This window comes from Rhineura floridana, chromosome 1 (genome assembly GCF_030035675.1).
Source record: "Rhineura floridana isolate rRhiFlo1 chromosome 1, rRhiFlo1.hap2, whole genome shotgun sequence".
NCBI classification, from domain to species: Eukaryota; Metazoa; Chordata; class Lepidosauria; order Squamata; family Rhineuridae; genus Rhineura; species Rhineura floridana.
This window is the reverse complement of record NC_084480.1, coordinates 137,324,102-137,350,999: the sequence shown is the minus strand read 5'-3', so window position 1 is coordinate 137,350,999 and position 26,898 is coordinate 137,324,102.

The following is a 26,898-nucleotide window of genomic DNA, read 5'->3' as shown; positions in this document are numbered from 1 at the left end:
TGTCCCGATTTCTAAAATCCCTTTCACACTGCAATACCTCTTGCGATAAGGAACAGTACATTTTCAACCAATATAGCAGCATTTCATGCAACTGTCTTTCACACAGCTTTTTTTCTTCCCTCACCCATGCACACTTTCCCCCACTGTGTATGAGGACTAAGATCTCATCCCGTCGCCATGCAAGCCCTCTCCCCTTAGGATCTGACTTTTTTAATTGTTTTAGTTGTAACAAGATGGGGGGTGTGGGAAATGCTGCTGCTATCTGTGCCGATTCCAGAATACCAGTACAACGTTCGTCAGGCAAAAAAACCCACAAAACTGCGCGACTATGCACTATGGGAATGCACTGCATGCTGGGATGCCTGTTACGTGAGTGGCAGCAGCTAGTGAAAAACTCCTGCAATCTTCCGGGTTCCCAGCCTTGCTAACGGACTATTTCTGGTATCATTTATTGAGGAAATTAGCACTATACCTGCACTACATTCCACCAGAATTCCGGAGCTACCCAGTATGTCGTGTGAAAGCTCAAATATAATGTGCAAATTACCAGGTAAGAAATCGTCAGAATAACAGAATGAAGTGCAGTCTGACAGCAGCCTATGTTATGGAACTTCAAGCAAGATTAGAGGAGAGGGATGTGTCAGGGTCATCATTCACACCATGACTGAACTGCAGGTGTTTTAGAACCTGGACCTAGAGAGCTATGAGAAACCACCAGCCATCACCTTGATCCTACTGTTTCTTACTATCTTTTTTTCCTGCATAAACTTCCCCCTTCTAGTTATTGCCAGCTGACCAGGAAAGAAATGGCCTTCTAGGCTTTCTTGTTTGCCACTGAAACAATGATCTTTCTCCTTAGCCATTGTTTATAAGTTATCCCCCTGAAGATGTGACTAGGCAACTTTTTAGCACTGTCCCTAGACTCACCCGCAGATCTACCCAAAAATGCTGGGCTTCACCCCTATGGTACCCCAACCTTCAAGGCTCTCAGATGTGCCATAGGGCTCTGCCCCCCAACCATGTTTCGCACTGAGGTGAAAGAAGTCATTTTATTTGAAGTCTTAGCGCATCAAGGCAAATATGACATCATAGGGATAACAGAAACTTGGTAGGATGACTCCCATGGTTGGAATATAGCCATTCAAGGATATAAACTCTACAGAAAGAATAGAAGCAACAGAAAAGGAGGGGGAGTAGCATTATACGTCAAAGACAAATACACCTCTATGGAAATCCAAGAGAGTGAACAAAGGGGTCCGGTAGAGACCATTTGGGTAAAAATAAATGGAGAAACAAATAATACCGACATGGTAGTAGTAGTGATGGGGGACTTCAACTACCCGGATATCTGCTGGGAGACAAACTCTGCGAAGCACAAAGCCTCCAACAAATTCCTGATGGGCCTTGCTGATAATTTCCTCTTTCAAAAAGTAGAAGAAGGAACAAGGGAATCGGCAATCCTGGACCTGATCTTAACTAACACGGATGAATTGGTCACGGGAATTAAAGCGGTCGGTACCTTGGGGGAAAGTGACCACGTAATGCTGGAATTCGGGATTCTGGGGAAAGCCAAAGAAGAATATAGTCAAACATGGACCTTGGATTTCAGGAAAGCCGATTTTAACAAGCTCAAGGAAATGATGGGTAGGATCCCGTGGGTAGATAGACTAAAGAAAAAAGGAGCCCAAGAAGCGTGGGAGTTCATGAAGAAGGCATTACAAAAAGCGCAATCGCAAACAATTCCAAAGAGGAAGAAAAATGGAAGACATCGGAAAAAGCCAATGTGGCTACACGGAACACTGGTGGAGGAGGTAAAAGTAAAAAAGAGCATGTATAAAGAATGGAAGGAAGGATGCATCACCAAGGAAGAGTACCGACGAGTGGCTCGGGCTTGCAGGAATAGCGTAAGGAAAGCTAAAACCCAGAACGAGCTGAGGCTGGCGAGGGAAGCGAGGAACAACAAAAAGGGTTTTTTCAGATATGTTCGAAGCAAGAGAAAGACCAAGGAAAAGGTGGGACTGCTGCTCAATGAGGATGGCAAAATGTTGACAGATAACAAGGAAAAAGCAGAACTGCTCAATGCCTATTTTGCCTCCGTTTTCTCCCAAAAAGGGAACAGTGTGCAACCTTGCATCGGTAGCAATCTCAGTAAGGGGTCGGGATTGCAGTTCAAGATTGATAAGGAGATAGTCAGGAAATACTTAGTTAACCTAAATGAGTTCAAATCTCCAGGGCCTGATGAACTGCATCCCAGAGTATTGAAGGAACTTGCGGATGTACTCTCAGAACCTCTTGCCATCATCTTTGAGAAATCATGGAGAACGGGAGAGGTGCCGGAGGATTGGAGACGGGCAAATGTCGTCCTGCTCTTTAAAAAGGGTAAAAAAGAAGATCCGGGGAATTACAGGCCAGTCAGTCTGACTTCAATACTGGGAAAGATATTAGAACGGATAATAAAAGAGTCCATTGGCAACTATCTAGATGACAATGCTGTGATTAGAAGGAGCCAGCATGGGTTTGTCAAGAAAAAATCCTGTCAAACTAATCTCATCTCTTTTTTTGATCGGGTCACTAGCTTAGTAGATGGTGGAAATGCTGTACATGTCATCTATCCAGATTTCAGCAAGGCGTTTGACAAAGTCCCCCACGACCTTTTGATTAGCAAACTAGTCAAATGCAGACTACATGGAAATACTGTCAGGTGGATTCACAACTGGTTGGAAAACTGTACTCAAAAGAGTGGTCGTCGGTGGCTCTGCTTCGGACTGGAAGGAGGTCTTGTGGAAATGATGAGTAATTTGATTGATAACAAAGAAAAAAGTTGCCAGAGTTATTCTTGTTCTTGCCTTGTGGACATATATATACAAGTATTTAAAGTAACACTTGCTCAATAATTTGCTTTTAATAATGTTATTTGTTATCTAATTTTGAGAATCGTTATTTAATTTTGAGAATTGTATTATTTTATTGAAGTATTATGTTCTATTGATGTATTGTTATGTTCATTTTCTTTTGTAAGCCACCTTGAGGGCCTTTTGGCCATAAGGCGGGGTATAAATTTAATAAATAAATAAAAATAAATAATAAATTGAGTGGAGTGCCACAGGGTTCTGTCCTGGGGCCTATACTCTTCAACATTTTTATCAGTGACTTAGATGATGGAGTGGAGGGAAGTCTTATGAAGTTTGCAGATGATACGAAACTGGGAGGGATAGCTAACACAATGAAAGACAGGAATAAAATCCAAAGGGACCTGGATAGACTAGAAAATTGGTCTGAAATTAATAAAATGACATTCAATAAAGACAAATGCAGGATTCTGCATTTAGGCCACAAAAACAAAATGCATGGGTACAGGATGGGAAATACCCAGCTTAGCAGTAGTGCGTGTGAGAAGGACCTTGGAATTGTAGTGGATTGCAAGTTGAACATGACCCAGCAGTGTGATGCTGCGGCAAAAAAGGCAAACGTGGTTTTGGGCTGCATAAACAGAGCTATAGTTTCCAGGTCAAGGGAAGTAATAGTTCCACTATATTCTGCATTAGTCAGGCCTCATCTGGAATACTGTGTTCAGTTCTGGGCGCCTCATTTTAAGAAAGATATAGACAAGTCAGAGCGGGTTCAGAAGAGGGCGACGAGGATGATAGCTGATATGGAGAACAAGTCTTATGAGGAAAGGTTGAAGGAACTTGGCATGTTCAGTCTGGTGAAGAGAAGGCTGAGGGGTGACATGATTGCACTCTTTAAGTACCTGAAGGGCTGTCACATAGAGGAGGGTACAGATTTGTTCTCTGCTGCCCCAGAGGGTAGGACTAGGTCTAATGGTTTTAAGTTGCAGGAGCGTAGATTCAGATTGGACATTAGAAGGAACTTCTTGACAGTAAGGGCAGTTCGGCAATGGAACCGACTGCCTAGGGAGGTGGTGGGATCCCCTTCGCTGGATGTCTTCAAGTAGAGGCTGGACAGCTATCTGCGGGAGATGCTCTAGCTGTGGATTTCCTGCTGTGAGCAGGGGGTTGGACTCGATGGCCTACAAGGCCCCTTCCAACTCTATGATTCTATGATTCTATTTCAAAAATTGGCAACCCAACTTGTTAGCAGCACCAAAGCACTTCCTGTTTGAAGCTGAACTCACAGGCTCTGCTCCTTACCATGATCTTGCTAGTTGCCACTTTGTTCATTGGTCCTGCAAGGCTGTTTTTCCTGGTTTCTTGTTCCCACCATTTCTGATGCCCATTTCTCTCCTGATTTCTGTCACCTCCTGCCTAAACTGTTGTTCAGGGAGACCATAGCTCAGTGCTTGAGCATCTGCTTTGCATGCAGAAGACCCCAGGTTAAATCCCTAACATCTCCAGGTAGTGCTGGGAGTGTCCCTTGCCTGAAATCCTGGAGAGGTGCTGCTGGTCAATGTAGACCACTGTTCTTCAACCTTGGAGGCCCAGATGTTCTTGGACTACAACTCCCATCATCCCCAACCAGCTCAGCCACTGGTCAAGGGATCAAGGGAGTTGTAGTCCGACAATATCTGGGCCTCCAAGGTTGCAGAACACTGGTGTAGACAATACTGAGTTTAATGGACCAATGGTCTGACTCAGTATAAGGCTGCTTCCTGTGTTCCTAGGATCTCAGCTTGGCTCTCTGACCTACCTCTTGTCTCTCAGTCAGATGCTACAGCCTGCCTATCTCAGTGGAAAAGTTTTGGCCCTATGAAGATCCAGGCCTTTTTGCTCTCCCCATAGAAGCCCTGAATGTGCAGGAAGTACTGGTTCTACACACTAAGTACATGATGAGATCATCATTGCTATAATGACATCATTGGACCAGCACTTGATTAAATCATCTGTTGAAATTGTGTTTGCTTCTGTATCAATGTATATAATCTGTTGATTTGACCCAGGCCCCCAATAGTCATATTAAGTCATAAATATTTATATTTAGGCATAAATCATATGGTTTAATACACTGAACACTTTATTAAATATGCATAAACACAGTTTGTTGCTGTTAATTTTCCTGCCTGACATGCATTGATATTCAGCAATTATCAGGCACTGCAGAAGCTGATATGGCAGGCGATCTTACTATCACCTGTCATCTTAATGACTTACAGATTCAGAAATAACCTTCTTGCTGTATAATGTTTACATGATGTAGAAACTGGTGCTGGAGAATAAGATGTTGCACAAGAAAGAAAAATAAAACATAAAGAAAAGAAGAAGAAATGCTAATGTTATTCCAATAGGTTTTGATATATTTCAGCAGTAGTATCAGTGATGAGAAATGCTATTTCAGAAAGTTCTTTTTCATGGGATCATAGAACTTTAAGAGCCTAAGAGGGCTTTGACCTTCCATGTATTTATACTTTTAGCAGAACAGTGTGTTAGCAAGGAGAGAGTAGGAGGAATCAAGATGTACTTCATCAGGGCTGCTATAACTCAGAGGCAGAGAGGTCACTTAATGGCCACAAGATTTATCATCATCATCACCACCACCACCACCATTTATACTGCTTAATGCCAAAATAGGCTAAGCAGATTACAAGTATAGATGCCAATTACATAAACATTAAAATATTAACATTCACTGTTAAAATGCACAATAAAATAATCTCATTAAAACAATGATGAAAACAGGAGACTCAGTTTGACAGATCAAGGGAATGCCTGTGTAAACAAAGGTATCTTTAAAAGCCAGCAGAATGCCCAGAACACATGGAGTCTCTCAGAAAAAGCATTCCGTAACACCGTAACATGATGGCATAGCCTATCATTAGGTCTATTGTGAGTGGCAGGTGAGCTTTGGGGTTCTTGGGGGAGACCGAGATGCAAAATACACTGCATGTGTTCTGCCCTACAGTTCAGGTCAACCCATCTCAAAAAGGGTACGTTAGAGTTGGAGAAAGTACAAAAATGGACAACCAAAGTGATCAGGAGGTTGGGAGCTGACAGCATCTTCCCCTTAAGGGAAGGCCAAAGCATTTGGAATTTTAACATTTAAAGGGAAAAGACAACAAATGGTAGACACACTTGAGGTCTATAAAATCATGAACAACATGAATGGAATATATCTGGAAGAATTCAGCAAATCTTGACACTGGAGCAGAGCGTGGTCATGCTGGCTGGGGCTGATGGGTGTTGTAGTTCAAAAAAGTAACTTTTCCAAGCTCTGCACTGGAGACATGGTTGCAAAGATAATGCATTCTGCATTAATCCAAAAGTTCTCTAAACTGTTGAAAGCATTAAAAGAACACGATAATTTTCTTTTTGCAAACTGTTTTTTCCCCCATTCAATACATAGAAAGGAAGGAACACATGCCAACTCCTCCATCTACCCACGGTCCTCTTTGGAGGGACCTGCATTTAGGACTGCATTTTGTTGTAGTACATAACCATACTGGACAATTACAGCTATGGACGCTTGACACTCACCTCCCTTACCTGGGATTTCTGGTTTGTTTTGTCTTAAGGTTGTATGTCTTTCATTTTCTATCTTTGTGTAAGCCTAATTAAAACATTTTAAAATGAAAAAAAAACCCTAACAGTGTGAATGGAGAGAAATTTCTGTCTGTCATCATACCAGAAGAACGTGGGGTTCCTCTGTTGGGTCCAAATCTAAGCGCCCCCCCTTTACTGTAGGGGCGAGCTAACGCACCCCTCTGCCTTGGATGGGAATGCAGGCTTGGCAATGTAATTTACCTGTCTCAGTGGTTCAGCCAGATACCAAACATAAACAGAAAGTAGATACACAATACTGCTTGATCAAGAGGGGTCTCTAAACTGCACAGACAGCAGTCTGACAGGGAAGAGAGCACCGTTTATTAATTGAAGCACCATTATATAAGTTTCATAAGCAAAACAAAGTATAATATCACTAAAAGCATAACAAAGGGAATACAGTATTACAGAGATAAAGCAAGCGCATCATCTTATCCTTGTTACATTGCTAATAATCCTCAAAAAGCGAGAAATTGATAAAGAATTAATACACTTGTCAATCCAAGAGAACAAAATTTAAGATAAGAACTAAGGAAGGGAGGAAGAGAGTTAGATTGACACCACGAAGAGATAAAGATAGGGCTAGTATGTCTGTAAAAGTTATCCACTCAGCAGCATGACGTAAATCTTATGGATACAATTTTAGTTAAAGCATTTGGTGAACACTTCTTCCTTTGTGCTGAGTTTGCTACAATGCACAGGATGTGTATAGTGAAGCAAGACAAGGGAAATAACAACAATCCAGATGGGATACACTTTATCTCTTTTCCAAGATGCTACAGCCTGAGAGGCGCCTCTGGGTGTTATCTCTCACGAGAAAGAGAAACGAAACTTAGAGTCTTCTGTTCCCCACCCTCTCTTAGTTCCATAATTCATTGTGGCACTAGCTCTGACTACAATTTAGTATCTCTGAACAACTCTCGGGGCCTAGAAATAAAATATTTCCTAACACCTCCAAAAGAGAAGTGGGGAACTTCAGGCCCCCAGACTTCTCTCTGGCTCTCAGGGATCTCCCCAGACTACACCTCCTTCTCTGCCACCCCTCTCACTGGATCTACTTTGCGCCTTCCTTCGGTGCTTTTGCCGGTCCCAGATGTCTCCTTGCTAGCTGGCTGGAATGTAGACAGGGATGTGTCAGTCTATGTAGAAACTATGTACTGACACAGTATATGGCAGCTTTGTGCGATCCTAAATGCTCTGTTGAACTTTGATAGCCCAGTGAACAAAACAGCTAGAGCTGAACACTTAAGGAATCATTTGTTTTCATAACCAATATTCCCCCTCCCCCAAAGGCAGGTCCAACTTGTCACTGGGCATTTTAAGCAAAATGTAATAAAGGATCAATTTGTCTTGAGACACAGGATAAATAACAAAGCTGTACTGTAATTTATTTAGCTTGTATTCTACATGTGTCCCTGTGAAATGCCATGTGAAGTTATGGCACTGCTGTTTTATTGGAGCAATTTGTAGCTGACAACACTATCGCTATTCTCTGGGTGGTTAAGCAGAGCATACCGCTAAATCCATATATATTTGTTTCCGATATAAACTATTGCTGATGTTGTGGTCTTTGCATATTTAAAGCACACTTCTAAAAATTCAAGAACAAGGGCAAAATTAATCACAAAATGTTTTGTTAACATAAAAAAATAGCTAGGGAAAATTGGGGTAAATTTCATTGACATCAGTCTAGAAAGAGATTGTATTATTCACCCACCTGTTTACAAGTTGCCCATGCATAAACTAGTTTAAGAAAATTAATTGAGATTGCAGAAGCTATTGGGTGATACTAAAAACTTTGCTACTATTGCGAATAGCTTCAGAAAGGCCATTTTAATTGAGGCTGCAGCAGGGCAAAAGATTAATGTCCCTCTCCCTGCCCCCCAGAAACTTGAACCTGACCATTGCCCTCTCCCCAGCAAATGCTGTTTGCTGTTTGTATGTAGGGACCACCAACTTACAAGCAAAGCACATGCTCTGCCACAGTAGTGGTGCGCGTGGCGAGGCACAGCTACAGAGCCACCATCCCGACACCAGCATCGCTGCTGCTCACCTGGACAGGGCAGGGCAACAGCAAGTTTGGGCCCATGTGGATGCACCAGGGGGAGCACCAGTCTGATCCCACAGGTGTGTCCTCAACCTCTCCACTGGTCTGCCCTGCTCCAGCTCCAGCTCCAGCTCCAGCTCCATCCAGATAAACAAGAGCAACAGCAGCATTGGGAGGGCAGCTTCATCTCATCACATGCACCGCTACCACTCTGCCATTGAGCTCCAGCTCTCCCACTCTGGGCAATGTCATCGGCCCTTCCCAGTTTTCATTGTTCTGATAGAAGGCTTGCCCATCGTTCCATTCAAAATGGGAAAACAATTGTTTCCAAAGGATGTAAGAAATACATTCCACCACACCTTAATATTCCATCTCAGTTTGGTTTGCTTTAGGTGGTCTCTGTGTGCATGTGTGCAATGCTCCTGAACATCTAAGCACACAGGTTTGTACCGCAGTTGTGAATCTTACTGCTTTATTTCAGAGCTGGACCATGTATAAGGAAATCGGTCTGCATGACAAAATGTGTTTCCTCCTCTTGGACCACTGCCTGAAGAACACAGGGCAGCCTCCCAAGAAAATGAGAGTTGGCTACTTCTGCTCTTGGGGAAGCTTCTAGCCCAGAGACACCTAGTTCCAGCCCCAGATATTTTGCTGCCTTAAGCGGAGCGCAAATGGTTTCCCTGCTGCCACCAAGGCTTGCTAAAGCTAGGGATGGAGAAGAAATTCAGTGCAGCTTGCATTTAAAAGTGAACCTGTGGAATTTGCACTTTGCAAAACAATACGCAAACTGAAACGCAGCCATCCTTCACAATTGGCGCTTCTCCAAACTTTGCAATGCAATTTGCCAGCCAAGTTATTTGTACAAAAATGCATACACTAGGGTAAAGTGTGCACCAAAATGCACATACTAGTGAAAATAATACAAAATTGTATTATGTTAGGAAACTTGCTTGGCAAAAAACGTGTACGTTAGGTAAAATTACGTACAAAAATGTGCTGCTTGGGAGAAAATCATACTAAAATGCTGATGAATTTTCACAAGGATTTTTTAAAAATTGTGAAGTGCTACAGAAATGTGGAAAACTGAATTTATGATTGGAAGAATGAGAAACTGAGAGAACCAAAATTACAGATCTGCCCATCTAGGGCCAACATTTTAAACTGTCTTGCTGCACCATTCAGTCACCAGTTCCTTCCTTCATCTATGCCCTTCTCATGGTGCCACCCTGATGCAAATCACATCACCCTGCTGCATGGCAGGGCCACCAACCCTGGACACCCACCCATACAGTAATACTACTTTTTTTCTCTAAAGGCAAGATTATCTTCTCATTACAATTTCATTCCTTTCTGTCAACTATCCTTTTGTCTGTAGATAAAGTCTTTATAAGGTTTAGTCACTGGACTTAGTGGTATTTATTTTATTTTATTTACAAAAATATTTGCATACTACTGTTCATTTAAAAAAATCAAAGTGGTTTACATCATATATTTATACAATAAAAACCATGTAAGAATTTAAAATCAGAAATCATTGACTAGCTATTACAGAACAATATTTTCTTAATTGGCTTGTTTAGCACTGAAATTGACAAGAGTCTGAGTTTTTGCATCAGGCTAGCAAAAAATAAAAATAGAGCCTGGGGACTCTAAGAGCATGCTGTTTGATTCAGGGGAAACGGATGTTACCTTAAATGCTTGCACAACCTTCAGTTCTCTTTCCTCTCAAGGAAAATGACCTTATAAAAAGCTGCTCTGAAAATGTTACTAAGATAGAGATTTGTTGATTTGTATCTGTTTGTCAGGTCATCACAAAGCAAGAGTTTAACAAATGGAACTACATAAGCCATATAAAAGTAAGACACATTAAAAAGTGGCATGTGTAAAACAACATAATAATGTATCTGTGCCATTGGGGGTCTCTTGCTTATTGGCATCCCAACAACTAAATCAAATTCTTTCATTTGTAAACACAAGATGCTTGATTTATGTTCTACCTCCTTCTCTTTTGTCAAGTAGTCATGAGGGCACTGGGCTGGAACTCAGAATAAGTGGGTCCTATTAGTCTAAATGCCATTATAGTGAATGGTGCCACTAACTCATGAAAGCATAGCAGACAAGATCAAAAATGGCAGGAAGGCAGATATCAATGTTAGGGGAAAGCAAAGTCTAGAAGGGGATGCAGTTTGAGTCGACCCCTTGCTTGTGTGCAACACAAGATCTGAGACAAACGCTGCGTTTCAAAGGCCATCTGCATGCAAGAAGGTAACCACTACTGGTTGCATGTGCCCAGATATAGAATTGTGAACCAACCACAACAAGTGTTGTCCTGTGGTGTATCTGGCTACCCTACCGTTGCCTTCCTGCATCTCCTGTGTGCTTCAAGGCCACACCTCAGACCTTTACATTACACAAATGCTTCTGAACATGGAAAAGCCACCTATGATTTTCTCAAATCTACTAAATGAGTTTTTTGATGCTGTTGGGAACTTAATCTCAGACATATGAAGAGCCTGCTGGATCAAGTCAAAAGCTAAACTAGTCCAGCATCCTGTTCTCACCAGAGCTTGGAAAAGTTACTTTTTTTGAACTACAACTCCCATCAGCCCCAGCCAGCATGGCCACTGGATTGGGCTGATGGGAGTCATAGTTCAAAAAAGTAACTTTTCCAAGCTCTGGTTCTCACACTGGCCAACCAGATACCCACAGGAAACCTGCAAGCAAAATCTGAGTACAACAGCCCTCTCCTCACTTGTGATTCCCAGCAACTGGCATTCAGAGACTTATTGCCTCTGACAGTGAAAGCAGAGCATGGCTATCTTGGCTAGTAGCAATTGATAGCCCTGTCCTCCATTAATGTGTCTAATCTGCTTTTAAAGCAATCCTGCAATCTTGCTCAGAAAAGTTAAGTCCCACTGACTTCAATGGGACTTACTCCCAGGTGTGTATCGGAATTGCAGCCAAAATGTTGTTACATTTCTCCAGTTTTCAGGAAGACCCTTCAGTCAGAGGTGAACAAGGAGTTCTTGAAATTGCAAACAAAAGTTCTAACACCCAAAATTTATTCTTTTCTTGCAGAATTGTTTACCTTATCATGTTAAAACACAAGCCAAGAAGAACCTAAGCTGCAGCTTAGTCACTCCAGCTTAGTCTAAGGGCTCATCTACATGGTGGTTTACAGTGTATTTGGTGCTATTTACATCTTATTTTAATTTGCATGGTTCACATTAAGTTACCAGCAAACAGAAGCTATCATATAGTTTTCCCCCTTTAAATCTGTACTAACCTAATCCACTGATAATACAAAAAGGGAAGAAAAGAAGTCTTCACTCCTTTTCTTTAGTACTTGCAGATGCTTTGCTCCAATGCTTTTAGGTGGGTGTGTCAATTGTTCCCCTCTCTACTCCCACTCCCTCCTCCTCCCTTCTTTAATTTTGTTTCCTGTAGTCTGACAAACAACTTCCAGTTGCTCTCCTCCATTCTGCTGGCCTTTTTTATATTGCTGCAAATTGTGCCTTTATTTTCTTTTCCCCCTAACTTGTATGTAAAAGCATAACACTGCTCAAACAAAGATTTGTATTTCAGCTGTGTCCTACAAGAGAAAACACTGATATTCGCACTTCTAGGGCGGTGCCACAAGGAAAAGGTGAGACTAATCCTCCCCAGAGAATCCCTACTTGTGTGAATGGGAAAAAGCTATTGGCAGGTGTGATGTTCCTATATTAATGTATATATGGTAAGTGTTGTTGTTTTAGAAGATACATGGTAAGTGGAGTGAAAGAGGGGGAGTGAATGGGCAGTAGAATGCGAGATGATTGGCTGAGTGTTTAAAATGGCTGAATGTATAAAAGGAAGCGTGAGAGTAGAATAGGGGGGAGAAGAGAAAGAGTGGATTGCTTGGTGGGGTTTGAGAGAGTTGTTTGCCAGGAGAGAGTGAAGAAGGAGGGGGCTGGAGTTCAGATTAGTATTGAGTAAAACCATATGCTTATGTGCCTTAAGAAGAAATCTTGTTAATCTTGTTAGCTTTGTTATCTTTAATAAATACTTAATTTGGTTTACCAAAGGCCTGATCCTTGGCTGGGATTTCACAGACCAGAAGGGAGGGTAAGGTAATGACCAAGGCTGAAGGGGAACTGTAACAAATGGTGGCAGCGGTGAAGAGAGTAACAATACCAGTATTCAGAGTCTCTGGGAATACTAGTATTGGGACGTTACTGGTGGTTGCTTAGCAGGGGGATCTGTTGAGATCTGTGCTAGGGCGGACTTCCGGGAAGGGTGACTTCGCTTGTGCCTGCTTTTGAGACGGGCTCCCGCCTCAAAAGAAGCTTATTCAGATATAAATCAGTCAGAACATTTTTTTTTTGACTGATGAAATTTCTCCCGGGCAGGGAGAAACGTAGAGATCAACCTCAAAAGCCTGTTTTTGTTGGGAGGACTGGATTTCATTAATTTATGAGAAAAGGTCCAGCCAGCAATGCCGGACGGACTTCCGAACAAGCTCTATCTGTTTAATGCGATATGTTTATCTTTTCTTCAAAGAGAAAACAGACTAACAGGCAAGCACCCTTCTTTCTATTATTTTTTTTACTTGGTTTAAATTGTTGCAGCAAAAAGAGATTTGTCAAATGAATCAGCTTTAAAGAACTCCTGGGTGAGCTATAACTCTTCTCTGTTATTCACGAAATTAACAGCTTATCTCTGTTTCTATTGCAAAAAGCTGTCCTGGAAGTGCATTCTAAAGATATAAACAGAAGAGGGATTTCTATTCCGAGGAACATTATGTTGTCTGGGACTATTCTCTTTTTGGTCTATTTTATTTTGACGAATCTGCTTCTTCACAACGCCACTAACTGTTTTGATGCTGGGAACTAAATTTGTTTTGTATTCTTGAACATAGAGAGATAAGGCAGGCTGCTCTGTTTATACTGTGATGTCATCAAGCCTGGAATATTAACCCAATTGTTGCTGAAATAAGAAGTGGTTCTTCTTTATTTTTGTTTTGCTTTGTTTTTGTGGTTTTAAAAATGGCAATCAAGAAAGTGGCTGAGAATCTGGAAGTAATTATGTTTCAGAAAATAATGGATGAGATTGAGATAACGAAACAAACCCTGCGACAGGGCAGTAAGGAGCTGAAAATTGAACTGAGCAAAATGACGCAGGAGCTTAAAGAAATAGGGGATCCTGTGAGAGAGGAGAATGAGATCAGAGATGAGAAAAGAAAAAATAAAGGGAAGATACAAGCCCTGGAGATTGGAACAAATGTGGAATTGGAAAAAGATCTGGAGTTTATGGATATTAGAAATAAAATCTACTGTTTGGAATTTAACGTTATCTCTGAAGAAATTAATGAAGATATTAGAGATAAAGTTATCAATGGCTTGGATAATCTTCTGGACTGGAATGACGTGATGGAGCTTGATATAGAGAAAATCTATGGAATTAACTGCAGCCATGTGACAATGGAAAAACTCTCAAGAGATGAGCCAGTGCATTTTGTAAAAAAGAAGAACAGAGATATGACTTTACAACAATATTTCAGCAACTTATTCAGAATTGATGGCAAGAAAATATTTGGGATAGAGGAAATTCCCATCAGACTCTTATTATATGACTATGGTTATGACAGCAAGATTATTATGGAATACTGATAATGGAAGATTGGACACTGAAATTACTGGACTTAACAGGACTATTGAAGATGGAAGATGGAATTAATATGGATAATGGAATAATGGCTATTGAAATTATTGGACCTAACAGATTTTGATGAGATGGATTAATCGATATGTTTATTTGGACTATGGTTATGACAATAAGATTATTATTATTATTGAGATGGATTAATCGACATGTTTATTAGGAGAAAAATTGATAGATATATTTCTTAAAGAATTGAAACCTCTCTTTGACTTTTTGTGGAAAGAATAAAGTAATGTTTATGAGATTTGATGATTAATTAAGATAACTACTGGAGGAAAGTGATTTTATAATATAATTTAAGAGACAGGATTGTTATATATTGTAGACCTATAACTGATTTGATCTGCGACAAATGGGAAGTCAACATTTTATTTTTTTGTTTAATCATTTTTGTTTTGTTTTGTTTTTTGTCTTTGAATGTTTTATGATTTTGTTTTGTATGTTTTATGAAAATTTGAATAAAAATTATTGTAAAAAAAAAAAAAAGAGATCTGTGCTAGAGCGGATAGGGAAACCATAAGAGAGAGCGGTCTGGACTGGTGGAGTCCCTGGTGGTGCCTAGTGACAGGCAGTAGCCATGCGCAGGTAGGAACCTGACAGGGAGAGCCAGGGAAGGATGCATCACATGTGGTGGCAGTAGCGGTGGGATACGAACAACAGAGAATCCAGATACGAATACTAGAGAATCCAGAACAGTGGTGTGGCAAACAGAAATAACAAAACAAGATTTCTTGTGAGAGTGACTGGCAAAGAGTGTGTGGCAAAGAGTGAGTGAACTCAAACACCATGGCTGAATACATAAAAATGAAAAGAGAGGAGCTTGTCGAGATGTGCATAACATTCAATTTACCTCACGAGGGTAAAGGGGTAGATGAATTGAGGGTAGCACTTATAGGATTTGCAACTGCCCAGCAAAAACAACCTGTCAGGGAAGAGACCCCAGAAGGATATTTAAGCAATCCCGCTTATATAGAGTACTTGAGAGAGAAGTTAAGATGGGAGGCTGAGGAAAAAGACAAGCAGAGGGAGTTGGAAGCTGAGAGATTGAGGATGGAAGCTGAGAGATTGAGGATGGAAGGTGCAGAGAAGGAAAAACAGAGGGAGTTGGAAATTGAGAGAATGAGATTGGGGTTTGAGGAGAGGGAGAAGCAACGAGCATTGGATGCTGAATTACAAGGAGAAAAGTTAAAATTTGATAGAGAGAAATTTCACTCTGAGGAGACAAGGAAAGACAGAGATGGAGCAAAAATAAAAATTACTCCAAAGGACTTTGCTGTCTATGAGCCTGGTCAAGATCCTCAAATTTACCTCAGCACCTTTGAAAAAGCAGCTCAGTTGTGGGGGCTACCTGAAGATAAATGCATGCAGTATTTATCAAACCTGATTAAAGGGGAATTGGCTGAGGTATACCAATATTTCCCCTCAGACAGGCCCGTCACCTATGCTGAATTCAAAGAAGCAGTGTTTAAAAGATTCAGACTGGGGCCTGATTATTTTAGAAAGCTTTTCAGAAATTGCCAGATACAGACAGGGAGGTCTTTTGTGGAACTGGGAGCAAAGTTGATGGATATATTTGGAAAGTGGATGAGTAGTGCCAAAGCTCAGTCAGTGGAAGAGGTGAAAAGCCTCATGATACTGGATCAATTATACCATCAGTTACCACCAGAAATAAGGCTCCTGGTCAAAGACGGTTCCCCTACATCTGTGCAGGAGGCCGCAGAGATGGCGGATCACTTCGCCTCCAATAGAACTGGCTGGGTGGGGAAAACATCAAGAGAGTTTAAACCCAGACCATATAGTGCTGGCAGAAGGGATGTGGTACCACAGCGAGTGAGTCCTCCATTAAAATCTGAAGGGCACAGGACACCCCAGAGTGGATCTGTGTACCCTAAAAGTGAGGAGAAATTATGCTACAAATGTGGTAGACCGGGGCACCTACGTTTTCAATGTGAGGTTGCCAACTCCATTAGTAATCCTGCTCAGACAAGGGCAGTGAAAACAGAGCCCAAGGCTTTAGAAGCAGCGAAAAAGGTTCAGTTTTGCCAGATAAACTGGACAGAAGTAACAGACCTTGATTCAAGTCTGAGAGAGGAAGTGAGTGTACAAGGGGCAACTTATTGGGCATTGCTTGACACTGGTGCCGCTCAGACGTTACTGAGGCCAGATTTAATAAAATCTGAAGAAATATTACCTCAGGAAACAGTGACTATCCAAGGAGTGAGGGGTCAACCAGAGAGTTTGCCTGTGGCCCTAGTGAAAATGGAATGGAGAGGCCGAAAGGGCCAATATAAAGTTGGTATTAATGCCCAGCAACAAGAACCAGTAATACTGGGAAGAGATGTTATGGGGGCACAGGGGAAAATATATGTAGTGACCAGACAGCAAATTGGCAGAGAAAAAGAAGCCATATTAAGGGGGGCTGAAACAAACAGGGTGGAATCTGTTAACCAGCCTCAGGTCACCATAGCAACCACTAGCAGGCCTGCTGAAGAAGACAAACTGTATCAAGTGGTCTCTGGGGAAGAAGCAGATCAATTCAGGGAAGAGCTGCATAAAGATATAAGTCTGAAGCAGATAAAGGAACAAGCGCTGACCCAACAGATTCCTTTCACTGACAAACTGAGGAATCAAGTTGTGTGTGAGAATGGGATTTTATATAGACTGTGGATGCCCGCTGAGAGAAAGGATGAATGTGAACCAGTGAAACAAATGATGGAAGTGGTGAAAGAGAATCTCAGTCAAGCTCAGCAGAAGCAAAGTTACTGGTATGACAGAACAGCCAGAGAACGTGTGTATGATGTGGGAGATATGGTTATGGCGTTCATACCCAGGAAACATGACAAATTACAGGCTAACTGGGAAGGACCATATACCATCAGAGAAAGGCTTGACACAGTGACATATGTAATCACCACAGACCAATTAAACAAAAGCAAAGTGGTTCATGTAAATATGTTAAAGCCTTACCATACCAGGGATGCAAAGGTGTTGCAAGTTACCTTATTCCCTGAGGGAAGTGGGCCTGAACTTCCAGATTTGGTACAGGAAAGCAAAGACAAAGGAGGGGTAGATCAAGTGGAATGGTCAGAGGAGGTGAAGGAGGAAGTAAAAGAAGAGATTCTGAGAGTTTTGAAAACCTATAGGAATCTCTTTAGCAACAAACCTGGCCGAACCAGTATAGTTATACATTCCATTGATACTGGAGATCATGCCCCAATCAGATCCGTACCGTGTGAATGGGAAAGTTTTGAATGAGATCAAAAAGGAGGTGGAAGATATGCTGGAATTAGGAGTGATCAGGGAATCCATCAGTCCCTGGGCCTCAAGTATTGTCTTGGTTCCGAAAAAAGATGGAACGACAAGGTTTTGCATTGATTATCGGCTAATCAATAAAATTACTGTCCCAGATGCGTATCCTATGCCTAGGGTAGACGCTATGTTAGAGTTATTGGGGGCAGCAACCATTATCTCTACACTAGATCTCTGTAAAGGATTTTGGCAAATGGAACTAGACGAGCAATCCAGAGCCAAAACTGCCTTCAGTACACCAGATGGGTTATATGAGTTTGTGACCTTACCCATGGGACTAAGGAACTCACCAAGTTCATTTCAGAGGCTAATCAATACTGTGTTGCGAGGCATGTCAGATTTTGCAGTGGCCTATATCGATGACGTGGCCATTTTTAGCAAGTCGGTGCCTGAGCATGTCCAACACCTGACAACAGTATTTGAGGCCTTAAGAAAAGCAGGCCTCACAATAAAAGCTAAGAAATGCCAGTTTGGACTAAAGGAAGTAATCTATTTAGGACATAAGGTGGGGAGTGGGAAAATCACCCCCTTATGGAGCAAGGTGGAGGCAATACAAGCGTGGCCGATCCCCTTAACCAAAAAACAAGTAAGGGCATTTCTGGGTGTGGCTGGATTTTATAGGAAGTTTGTGAGAAATTTTGGGGAAATAGCAACCCCCTTGCATGAATTAACAAAGAAGAAGTGTTCTGAGCATGTGGTATGGATGGATGAATGTCAGAAGGCTTTTGATCTACTGAAGCAAGCCTTGTGCCAAGGACCCATATTAATAGCACCAGACTATGAGAAACCATTCATCGTGGCTACAGATGCATCAGACCTCGCGCTGGGAGTCGTCTTGCTGCAGGAGAGAGAAGGCACCAGACATCCAGTGGCGTATCTGAGTCGCAAGCTGACGCCGAGGGAGAAAAACTATTCGTCGGTCCAGAAGGAGTGCCTAGCGGTCGTGTGGGGACTGAACAAGTTGCGCCCATATGTGTGGGGACGAAGATTCACAGTGACTACGGATCATCGGGCCTTGTTATGGTTGCAGACTATGAAAAACCATAACACTATGCTGCAGAGGTGGTCCTGGGCCCTACAGGACTATCAAGTGGACTTCCAGTTCATAAAAGGCAAGGACAATGTACTGGCCGATGGACTTTCCAGGCAAGTGGCTGGGACTGCAGTGACGTGACCAGACAGAGGAACAAAGAAAGACATTTTCCCCATAGAGACTTTTATTTGTTAACGCGACGTATAAATCCTGGAACAGGAATAATACTCTGCTGTTGTTTAAGGGGGGGGGGAAATGTGATGTTCCTATATTAATGTATATATGGTAAGTGTTGTTGTTTTAGAAGATACATGGTAAGTGGAGTGAAAGAGGGGGAGTGAATGGGCAGTAGAATGCGAGATGATTGGCTGAGTGTTTAAAATGGCTGAATGTATAAAAGGAAGAGTGAGAGTGGAATAGGGGGGAGAAGAGAAAGAGTGGGTTGCTTGGTGGGGTTTGAGAGAGTTGTTTGCCAGGAGAGAGTAAAGAAGGAGGGGGGTGGAGTTCAGATTAGTATTGAGTAAAACCATATGCTTATGTGCCTTAAGAAGAAATCTTGTTAATCTTGTTAGCTTTGTTATCTTTAATAAATACTTAATTTGGTTTACCAAAGGCCTGATCCTTGGCTGGGGTTTCACAGACCAGAAGGGAGGGTAAGGTAATGACGAAGGCTGAAGGGGAACTGTAACAAATGGTGGCAGCGGTGAAAAGAGTAACAATACCAGTATTCAGAGTCTCTGGGAATACTAGTATTGGGACGTTACTGGTGCTTGCTTAGCAGGGGGATCTGTTGAGATCTGTGCTAGAGCGGATAGGGAAACCATAAGAGAGAGCGGTCCGGACTGGTGGAGTCCCTGGTGGTGCCTAGTGACAGGCAGTAGCCACACGCAGGTAGGAACCTGACAGGGAGAGCCAGGGAAGGACGCATCACAGCAGGTAACACTGGACAGGAACTGTGGACGATGCAAATGAAAAATGAAGGTAAAAGAAGTATATTTCCTACGAAATGCTCCCAAGTAGATGAGCCCTAAGAAAGACGAAAGTATCCCACCCTTCTATAGAGGGTTTTCCACTATAGAGATTTTCCAGTGAAATGATGCATAAGAGATGTGGGAAGCCTTTGGCCTTCCAGATGTTACTGAACAACAGCTCCCATCATTCTTAGCCATTGGCCCTGCTTGCTGAAGCTGATAGGAGTTGTAGTTTAGCAACATCTGGAGGGCCAAAGGTTCCCCACATCTGATGTATAGGCTATCAAACAAATGTGAAAACATCCTGAACATTTTTTTTTAAAAAAAACCACATTTTATTTTAACAGCAGCCATCTAAACAGTGATGTTATTTGGGAATTGTTGCTTTAAAAAAACCCACAAAACAAGCCCCCTCTCTATTCATTTTAAATCTTTACCAGTACCACATTTGACTGCTTTAATTTGTGTAGTGGCGACTTCAGAAGTTAAAGCATATGGGCTCCAATCCAGAGAATGTTAATTTTGCTTATGTTGAATTTAAATAATTGGAACAGCAACTAAATTAACTCCACTGATTTCAGTCTCAGTGAATTGGTCAAGCCACCCCGGTAGGCAGAACATTAAGATAGTAATACCATTAAAACAACCCTGTTTCTAACCACTCTGAGCCATATTTCTGAAAACAGTGACAGTACTTATGGATTTGTACCCCCCACTTCCCAACCAGCAATTGATTATCCCTAGTGTAAGAAATCAAGGACCATGAAACTCAAGAACCCAAAGGAATACTTTCCCTGATTCTGTTGAAAAACAGAATAATTCCTCATCCCCCAAGAAAAAGGTTTACTCCCCAAGCATACTTCTATTTTGTGTGCAGTTCTATTCTGCTTTTTGACATGCACACACACAAACACAAACACTTTTAAAAACAATTCAGAGCTTTGTATTCTTTACAAGGACAGAATCCAGGAGCAGCCCATGGATTTTAAACAAATCAAAATCCTGAATCAGAGCTAATGTTAAATGATTTGATTCGTCTCTGCTTATTTTGTTAAGCAGTGAGCAAGCAGAAAATCTAGCCACTGGATTGATGTGCTTGAAAGACTCCTGGCAGGTCATCCATCAGGCAAGTATTGATTAGCGGCAGCTCAGGCACCATTTTGCACAGTAAGCTTTCATTTTCTACCTTGAGAGATCCTCCTGTAGATGCACATTTTGGCTGCCAGTATCTTTTGTATGCCGTAAGTAGGACTGAGTCAAATGTGAGGCTTCACTTGCCTAACCACAGAGGAAGAGCAACTGGGGGAGGGGTCAGGCAATAGGCAGAGCATGACATTAATATTTATTATGGAACACACACAATTGCATTGTGTGTATGGCTTCCTCTCCCTTGTGATATTGGCCAAGGGCACCATAGCGACTTTATCAGGGGTACAGAACCTGCAATCTTCCAGATGCTGTTAGACTCCAACTCCCTTCAGCCTCAACCAGCATAGCCAATGGGCAGGGATAAAGTGAGTTGTAGTCCAGCAACATCTGGAGGGCCATAGAATCCCCTCCAAGAATTCTAGTCCAAGCAGAGTCACTGGCAGAGGATTTTCTTAGCCTAGTACAAAATGCATAATCAAGTTCCCTCCCCCTGCTCTATGGGGCTGATCCTTGTACAACTGTCAGCACTCAAGCCCACATCAGGTCTTAAAAGTGTTGACCCAAAAATAGCAGAATGGGATTCAGGTAACAGGATTCGTGACCTTATAATAAAATGTGTTGTACCAGTTATTGTTTGATTCAGGCTATGTACCACTGCTGCCCAACTGCTAAAAAGACAGAACAGCAATAGTTTAGAATTATTGCAATGCTTATATGTGGGTCTGCCTATGGAAACGGTCCAGGAACTGTAGTTGGTGCACAATAGGGCTGTAGCACTATTAAATGCTCACGTTATGCCAGCACTTTATCAGCCACATTGGCTCTCAGTCAGTTTCTGGGCCCAGTTTAAAGTGTTAGTTTTCACCTATAAGGCACCCATCTTGCTCAGTTTACCCATCTACAAGAGGATTTCTCAGGTTATCTGAAAGAGAACCCAAATGTTAGGCCCCTGTTCAGAGGCCCATCAAGTGAGGGGAGAAGGTGGCTATCAAGGAGAGGGCCTTTTCGGTAGTGGATGGCACCCCAGCTACAGAATAGCCTCTCCTGGTGCCTTCTCTATTCTCTTTTTTACACCAACTGAATACCTTTTTACTCACCTTTTTATTATTTCAATGAACCATGGGCTATTGTGGCTTAGTGTTGTTGTTTTTTAATCTGAGCCATAAACTGTCTGTGATGGTGTCTTTGATAGAAAGGTTTTTTTTGGGGGGTGCAGCCTTTTATTGCTTATTGTTTTAATTATTGTATTTTTAATATTGCTTTGTTTGTCAGGTAGCTAGGGAATATTTACTGATGGGTGGCCATATATATTTAATAAATAAGACGATCAATTATACCCGCCAAGGAAGCCTCCTAGCAACAATAGGCCAAATTGTGTCAGGTGATAGTTTGTGACATTTTGAAAAGGCTTTGGATGAGACTTACTCACTAATCTGAGCAACAAACAATGAACTCCGTATGTCACTGAGTTCAATGGGATATATGTTTAGGTAATTTAATGAATAAAGCTAGCAGGAGAATCTGTGGCATTCCAGATGTTGCTGGACTCCAACACCTCCCAGCTCCAGGCAGCATGGATGCAAGGGATGACATCTCCACCTCAGGACCACAAAAAAAAGAAGGTATATAAGGAACTTGATGGGGAGCCTGCAGCCCTCTGGCTGCAGGGTGTGTTGTTTTTAAGAGCAATTTTATGAACTTGCTTGGACCTTATGATCTGCCTCAGAGGTCCTGCTTGCAAGTCCATCTTTAAGCTCCATTGGATTGGCAGGTGCTAGAAATGGGCAGGCACCGCCTTTTTGGTGGCAGCTCCACATTTCTGAAACCCTCTTTCAAAGGGCATGCATCTGGCCTCCTCAGTGTTGGCTTGTAAGCAGGCCTTGAAATCCCATTTATTCTGAGCTGCTTTTAATTAAAATGCCATGCCGAGCCTTTAAAACCAGCAATGTTATAAATCGTTAAACGGCTGGTTTTAAAATTGCTCTCTTTAGCTTTTAAAATTATTTTCTACGGAGGTATGGTGCTGGCTTTCAAAACCACTGTCTTAAATGGCATCTTGGAGAGGAGCCAAGAGCAGCCCTGCTTGCTAGCCCCTTCTGGCTGGTCTTCCACCTGCATCCCCTGCTCCTGTCATCACCACCACCATGAAAACTGTCTTAGGACCATCCTTCTCTTCCCTCACGTCAACCCTGGCAATCGCTGGAATTGTATCCACTTGCCGTTTGTCTTTTTAACATCTTTTTAACAGCTTTTAACTGGAACTAGAACTAGAAAGGTTAGTTCTGAGTTACCGCCTACCACCTACCACATACCTGTGCTGTTGTCGTCGCTGTGGTTTGTTTCCTCTTGTCTCCTTTTTCTGTCGTTTTGTTTTGCAGCTTGGGCTCGTCGTCTCGGCCTTCGTGCTGCCCTGGCCGTGCTGCCGCCGCTGTTGTGTGTGTGTGTGAGTTGTTGCGGACCGTTTGGGCCCTGCTGCCGACGGTGTGTGTCGTTCTGCTGCTTGCCCACCTGCCCATTTGCGTTGCCGCCCGGGCGCTGTGCCGTCGTCACTGTCGTTGCTGGCCCGCTTGCGTGCGGGCGTTGTTGTCGATGCCGGGAGGCGCACCGCCGCTGGGGACTCCGTTGCCGCAGCCCGCGCCGCCATTGCCGCCGTCTGCCCGCTCGCAGGCAGGCGCTGTTGCTGCTGCTGGGGGCGTGTTGCTGTTGGGGACTCTGTCGTCGCGGCCTGCGCCGCCGCCGCCATCACTGCTGGCCCGCTTGCATGCGGGTGTTGTCGTTGCTGCTGGGGGGGCGTGTCGCTGCTGGAGACTCCGTTGCTGTGGTCCGTGCTGCCGCCATTGCTGCTGCCTGCCCGCTTACGCGCGGGGCGTTGTCATCTTCGCCGAGGTGTCACGTTGCTGCCGGTGGACTTCGCTGTTGCGGACTGTGTTGCCGCCATCGCTGCCGCTGGTTACGGGCGTCTTCATCATCGCTGAGGGCCGTGCCGTTGCCCAGGACACTATCACTGCGGCGTACATCTTTGCCACCTCGCCGCTTTCTTGCTCGCGTGTGGCGCTTCTGTTGCTGCTTGGGGCTGTGTTGCTGTCCTGGTGTCGTTGCTGCGGCTTGCCTTCGGATGGGACTTGAGACTGCCATCGCTGCTTGACGAGGATTAACTCATTTTAACGTTTTGTTTGGGTGTGTGTGGGGGCTAATGTGGGGTGAATGATTGGTATGTTTGCTTGTCTGTGTGGTTTTGTGTATTTTTAACATGTGCCTGGGAGATAAGATTCCATCCTTCGTGGGGGGGCTCTCGGGGGCCCCAATTAACATAGTGACGGGTAATGGGAGGTATGGCGTTAGGAGGAGAACAGGCCAAGTAAGGGGAACTCGTCCCAGACAAATTGTGTCTGTGCCTTGTTCCGGTTCTCCTCATATCCACAGGATTGTTGGTTGTCCTATCAGCCAGCTCTCGGATCTCCAAGTGCTGCTTTTGAATGCCAGGTCGGTACATAATAAAACCTCACTTGTCCATGATTTAATTCTGGAGGAGGGTGCCGACCTGGCATGTATAACCGAGACCTGGGTGGCTGATCAGGGAGGAGTTGCTCTTTCCCAGCTTTGCCCACCCGGGTATCTGGTTCAGCACTGTGGTAGATCTGAGGGCCGGGGAGGGGGGGTCGCTGTGGTCTATAGGAGTTCTTTTCCTCTCACCAAGCACCCTGTCCAGACGGCGACTGGTTTGGAATGTCTCCACCTTGTGTTGGGCCAGGGAGACAGACTAGGAATACTGTTGGTGTACCGTCCACCTTGCTGCCCAACAGCTTCCTTAGCTGAGCTGACAGAGATAGTCTCGGAGGTCCTTTTGAGGTCCCCTAGACTTTTGGTACTGGGGGATTTCAATGTCCATGCCGAGGCTGTCTTATCTGGCGCAGCTCAGGACTTCATTGCCTCCATGACAACAATGGGGCTGTCTCAATTTTCTACTGGCCCAACACATGTGTCGGGACATACTCTCGATTTGATCTTCGCCACTGGACATGGAGATGGTGATCTGATGGTGGGGTGTTTTTCATCTACCCCATTGTCATGGACAGATCACCGCTTGCTGAGATTTAGACTTACAGCGGCTCTTTCCCTCTGCAAAGGTGGAGGATCTATTAAGTTGATCTGCTCCCAGAGCCGGATGGATCCCGTAGGTTTTCAGAGGGCTCTGGGAGATTTTCCGGCTGATAGGACTGGTGCTCCTGTCGAGGCCCTGGTTGCACTGTGGAATACAGAAATGACCCGGGCTATTGACACGATCGCTCCCGCGCGCCCCCTTCGCTGTAGAGCTCATACAGCTCCGTGGTATACCCCGGAGCTGAGAGCGATGAAACATGAGAGGAGGAGGCTGGAGTGCAGATGGAGGAAAACTCCCAGTGGATACAATCATGCCTTGGTAAGTGCCACCAATAAGTTGTATACAAAAGCGGTAAGGACAGCAAAGAAACTCTATTTTGCTGCCTCTATTAGATCATCTTTAAGCCGCCCAGCGGAGCTTTTTAAAGTCGTGTGAGGGCTCTTACACTCTGGCCCCCACGATACTATGGAAACATCTGAGACCCGCTGTAATGAAATTGCTGGACACTTTCAAGATAAGATTGCATGTATCCGCAGGGACCTTGACTCTGATGTTGTGACAGATGAATCCATTGAAGTGTCCGGAGCACGGCCTTGTCTTTCTTTATTGGATGAGTTTCAGTTGGTGCAGCTCGAGGAAGTGGACAAGGTGCTTGGAATGGTTCGGGCGACCACGTCTGTTCTGGATCCTTGCCCATCTTGGCTAGTGAAAGCTGGCAGGGCTGGAACCACCGGTTGGGCCAAGGAGGTGGTTAATGCCTCCTTGAGGGAGGGAGTGGTCCCTGGTAGCCTCAAGGAGGCAGTAGTGAGACCTGTTTTAAAGAAACCCTCCTTGGACCCAGATAATTTAAACAACTATAGACCGGTGGCGAATGTCCCTTTTTGGGGCAAGGTTTTGGAGCGGGTGGTTGCCAGCCAACTCCAGGCACTCTTGGATGAAACCGATTATCTAGATCCGTTTCAATCCGGTTTCAGGCCCGGTTTTGGCACCGAAACAGCCTTGGTCGCCCTGTATGATGATTTGTGTCAGGAGAGGGACAGGGGGAGTGTGACTCTGTTGATTCTCGTTGATCTCTCAGCGGCGTTTGATACCATCAACCATGGTATCCTTCTGAGGAGACTCACAGAGTTGGGTGTCGGGGGCACTGCTTGGCAGTGGTTCCGCTCCTACTTCGCGGATCGTCACCAGAAGGTAGTGCTTGGGGAACATCACTCGACACCATGGACTCTCCATTGCAGAGTCCCTCAGGGGTCGGTTTTGTCCCCCATGCTTTTCAACATCTACATGCAGCCGCTGGGTACAGTCATCAGGAGTTTTGGAGTGCGTTGCCATCAGTATGCTGATGACACGCAGCTCTATTTCTCCTTTTCATCTTCTTCAGGTGAGTCTGTTGATGTGCTGAACCGTTGCCTGACCACGATAATGGACTGGATGAGAGCTAATAAACTGAGACTCAATCCAGACAAGACCGAGACATTGTTGGTGAATGCCTTCCCTGCTCAGATGGTGGATGTTAACCCTGTTCTGGATGGGGTTACACTCCCCCTGAAGGAACAGGTACGTAGTTTGGGGGTTCTTCTCGACTCTTCCCTGTCTCTTGAGGCCCAAGTGGCCTCGGTGGCACGGAATGCGTTTTACCATCTTCGTCTGGTAGCCCAACTACGCCCCTATCTGGACAGGGACGACCTCGCCTCCGTTGTTCACGCTCTGGTAACTTCAAGATTGGATTACTGTAATGCGCTCTATGTAGGGCTACCCTTGAAGACAATTCGGAAGCTTCAGCTGGTGCAGAACGCAGCTGCCAGACTACTGACGAGGACCAGCCGGTCTTCGCATATAACACCTGTCTTGGCGCGTCTGCACTGGCTTCCTATTTGCTTCCGGGCGAGATTCAAGGTGCTGGTTCTTACCTATAAAGCCTTACACGGCGTGGGACCTCAATACCTTGTGGAACGCCTCTCTCGATACGAACCTACCCGTTCACTTCGTTCAGAATCTAAGGCCCTCCTCCGGGTACCAACCCATCGGGAAGCCCGGAGGGTGGTTACTAGATCTAGGGCCTTTTCTGTGGTGGCCCCTGAGTTGTGGAATAG